The sequence below is a fragment of the Babylonia areolata genome, chromosome 2 (genome assembly GCF_041734735.1).
Source record: "Babylonia areolata isolate BAREFJ2019XMU chromosome 2, ASM4173473v1, whole genome shotgun sequence".
Lineage (NCBI taxonomy): Eukaryota > Metazoa > Mollusca > Gastropoda > Neogastropoda > Buccinidae > Babylonia > Babylonia areolata.
In genome coordinates, this window is record NC_134877.1 from 28,932,733 (window position 1) to 28,937,732 (window position 5,000).

The window sequence follows — 5,000 nt, forward strand, 5'->3', positions numbered from 1 at the left end:
GAGAAGGAGAGAGAGAAAAAAATGAAAGAACGAACGAACGAATGAACGAGCAAATTCATATTAATAATTTTTTTAAAGATGGTGAAGGAATAAGCACAAATACTTTTGAGAGACAGACAGAGAAAGAGAGATAGGGGGCGTTGGAAGGTCTCACCGACAGGTGTCAAAGTGCTGAGTATCGATTACTGACAGGGAAAAGTCTGACCACCTTTAATCCTGGGCCTCTCTCGCTCCTTTCAACACCTGCACCTGTTCCTGAAGTCTGTTCCTCAAGTTTTCTCTCAAACCTGACACGATGGAGATGAGAGGGGCTGGTGGGGGTGGGAGGAGGCCGTGTGTGTGTGTGTGTGTGTGTGTGTGTGTGTGTGTGTGTGTGTGTGTGAGAGAGAGAGAGAGAGAGAGAGAGAGAGAGAGAGAGTAACGGCAGATGATACACACACATACACACAAAACAACAACAACAAACATGCGCACACGCACACGCACACACAGACACAGACACAAGCACACAGACACTCACAGACACACAGACACAGACAGACACAGACACAGACACACACGGACACACACACACACACACACACACACACACACACGGACACACACACACACACACACACACACACACACACACACACACACACACACACACAAGTGGATAAGATGTCCTAAAACGAGAAGAAGAAGAAGAACAACAACAACAACAGCAGCAACAACAGCAAACAACATTGTCACAGTTTTTGTTTATACAAGGAAATGAGTAATGTACTAGAAAGTGACTTTCATAAGTGCTTCAGTTCAACAATAAAACCTCGACGTTGGACTTCGAAAAATTCTTTGGTCTGATTCGCAAAACAGTTTTAAACTTAATTTTCAGACTATTACCTAATAATTCATCAGGGACTAAATGTTGCCTTGATATCAAGTGCATTTGTTTCAGTGTGATGACAGTTCAGCATATAATTTTCGACGATTTACATTCATTATCAGTTGTTTTGTTGCTTCAGTTGAGGTTTCTTTTACGAAGTCCATTATGTTTGGTTGTTTTTTTTTACTTGAATTTAATATGTATTTCTAATTTTCATATTCGATTCCACCCTTCTTCTTCCCTCTGTCTCTCTCGTTTTGTCTCTCTCTCTCTGCCTCTCAATCTCTCTCTCTCATTCTTTCATTTCCCTCTCATTCTCTCTCTCTTGTTCATATATATATATATATATATATATATATATATATATATATATATATATATACAGATATACATATATATATATATATATATATATATATATATACAATATGATAATTGCCATGAATTCACTTCCCATGTTCCGACTATAGGTGTCTGTCACTCTGTCTCTCCTTCTCCCTGTTATCATCATCATCATCATCATCATCATCTTCTTCTTCTTCTCTTTTTTTCCTCTCTAATAATCATTTCATTTTATAATGATTTGATATTTTCAATGATAATATGTGTCGTTGCGTCGTACTTAGGTTGTGTACATGCGCTTTATTTTCATGTGCAATTGTGTGTGTGTGTGTGTGTGTGTGTGTGTGTGTGTGTGTGTGTGTGTGTGTGTGTGTGTGTGTGTGTGTGTTTGTGTGTGTCTGTGTGTGTCTGTGTGTCTGTGTGAGTGTTTTGCCATTGCTTTTTTTTTCTTTCCCCTGGAGAGCTGGATGTAAAAAAGCAGCCGTACTTACTCCACTACCCTCGTGAAATAAAAATTCGTTTCGTTTTGCTTCGCTTTGTTTGTCTCATTCTCTCTCTCTCTCTTGCAGACGATACAACAATACATACAAATCACACTACAATAGACAAAGTGTACTATGCTCTGCAACAAAGCATTAATGATATAGTTAGATGGTCCAATTTAAATCACATGCGTCTCCATCCAAAAAAAACGAAATGTCTCATACTCACCACCAGACAGAAACGCCAAAAATTTTCACACAACCTTCCACCCTTTTCCATTAATGGTCATCCAATAGAAGTTGATAATCATAAAATTCTTGGAGTCACCATTGATAACAACTTATCTTGGTCCAGTCATATTATGTCATTATGCAAAACCCTATCCAAAAAGATTTATCAGCTTTCCAGAATTAAACATTTTCTTGATTTGCATTGTAGAAAATTATTCTTTTTTGCTTATATTGAATCACATATTAACTATGCGTCAACACTCTGGGATTCAGCTAGCGATAATATACTAAAACCTTTACTAAGTCTGCATAGACGAGCTCTTAAATTAATCCTTCTGAAATCTTCATCACTGACTGCTGACGACTACAGACATTTAGATATTCTTCCCCTAAAGCTTAAACTTGAATACAACAAAGCAGTTTTTATTTTTAAAATCATGTCTAATTATGCTCCATCTTTGAGAGATAGATTTCCCACCACGCTAGTCCGCCAGACCAACAAGATTAAGATCCCCATTCCAAGAGTAGATCTGTTTAAATCCAGTCTCATTTATTCAGGAGGCTGTTTATGGAACAATATTTCATCCAATCTTAATGTTCAGAAAAGCATTCAAGAATTCAAAAAACATTACCATACACACCTTATGGACAAATATGTCAACAATCATACTTAACTTGACTTTATCTTATTGAATACGCATATATAGTTTCATTGTATGTCTAACCGCTATCGCACTACTTAATGATATACAACCACAATCAGTGTCCTGAAATTTTTTTTTTTTTTTTGGGGGGGGGGGGACGGGGGGGGGGGGGAGCTTGGGAGGGGCTGTTTTTTTTTTTTTTTTTTTTTTTTAAACGGGGGATGGTTTGATCTTTTTCCTTCATGACATGATGATGTTTGTATCATGATTATGTAAATGTACATGTTTATTATGTAGATGTGCATGTTTAAATGTGAATGTGAATGTCATGTCTTTATTTCGTCATCTCTTTGCTACTTTGTGGATGTTTTGATTCATATTCAATTTCCATTTGCCCTGAGGGCTGGATGAAAAAAAGCACATGTATGCTTATTCCACTTCCCTCAATAAAAAAAACTTCGTTCGTTCGTTCGTTCGTTCTCTCTCTCTCTCTCTCTCTCTCTCTCCTTTTTCTGATATGTGACAGAACTGTAACGATCTTTCCCTGTATTTATAAACTTTAAAGGCATTAAAAAAGATTTTTAAAAAAGAATTCTGAACCAAGCAGACCGTATATAGCATTCTCCCTCACGGCGCTCTGTTTGATAGTGTAAGCACCGTGGGAAGTTAATTCAGGAAATGGCTTTGCCGACCATGATGGCTCTGGTGTCAAGGATGGCAGGAGGAATCAGGTCTGGTGCCGTGTGAAGCGAACCGATGGCCGACTGGGAATCGAGTGTCCACGTGTTCGATCATCATACTTGTATTGTATTGTATTGCATTGTATTGTATTTGTATTGTACATTGACTACAAGATTTTTTTTCATTCTTTCCTCGTACTACCAGGGAGTACTACAAGCTCCCGCCTGAGGCAATATCAGCCTCGTTTGAGAGCCTCCAATCCTACTTCTGACCCCTCCCCACTCTCCCCTTCCCCCCCCCCCCCCCTCCACAGCCTCTCCCTCCCCAACCTCTCCCCCCACCCCCACCCGCCCCCAACTCTCAACTTCCTTTCCACCCACAACAAAGTACGGCCTACCAACACTGTCCAGAGGCCTGATATAGTGGCCCCAGCCCCCTTGTCCAGTCCCATTAGTTAGGCACTGACTTCCCAAACTAACCCCACAACACAACAGCAAACCGGAACCCTTGTATAATGCCAGAATCTTCAACTTGATGAAGGCGGGCAGATACGAAAGAAGAAAAGAAGAAGTATTGTATTACTCTTTTGTCACAACAAATTTCTCTGTGTAAAATTCGGGATGCTCTCCACAGGGAGAGCGCGTCGCTGCGCTGAGAGCGCCACCTTTTTTTTTTTTTTTTTTTTTTTACTGTCTGCAATTTTATTTGTTTTCCTATCGAAGTGCCACGGACCACCCTTTTGTTGCCGTGGATTTTTTTACGTGCGCTAAGTGCATACATTTTAAAACAAACTGTAAAGTAGTTCATGCAGTAATTTATCCGACTAAGATGATTAATAACATGAGCATAGGCGAACATTCACATTGGTGGTTCGAAGGATAAATCTTCAATTACATGTGAATTTATAGATTCTTAGATAGCCGATGATTCAATAAGCATACCTTTCCTTTAGTGGATTCTTTTAAACGATGATGTTTAAAGGAATTTGCTGAAATGCGCAATGAGTATATATTCTGTGTAAAAGGTGGGGTGAGATAATGGGGGTAAGATGACAGATCATAGTCAATGCACCTCTGGTATGAAACAAGGTGATATATGCAGACCTGTTCTATTCTCTCATTTTATCAATAAACTAACTTCAGAAATGATCAGAAAAGGACTCCATGGTGCATAATTTACTGGTGATATTCTAGCGTAGTTTATCTCGTCTTAGATGACGATAACGTGTTAATGTCTGTAATTGCGACTGGTTTACAAACACAATGAAACAGTCGATCTCGAGCTGCAAAATCAGTTTAGCTGAAAGTAAACTTCTTAAAAAAGTAACATGATTGTTTTCAGAAACGTTGAATATTTAAGAATAAGGGAAAGATGATTTTATAATTGGATAATGCCGCTTGCCTTGCAGTTCACTTTAGTTCAGTTACTCAAGGAGGCGTCACAACGTTCGGACAAATCCATATACGCTGCACCACATCTACCAAGCAGAAGCCTGACCAGCAGCATTACCAAGAGCGCTTTGTCAGGCCTTGAGGGGAAAAAAACATATGTATATGTATGTGTATTTTGCGTCTCTCTCTCTCTCTCTCTCTCTCTCTTTCTCTTTCTCACACATACGCACACATTTACTCTCTCTCTCTCTCTTTCTCTTTCTCACACATACGCACACATTTACTCTCTCTCTCTCTCTCTCTCTCTCTCTCTCAGATAAAGGCACGCACAAAGCCCCAGACAAACAGACAGACAGACGTA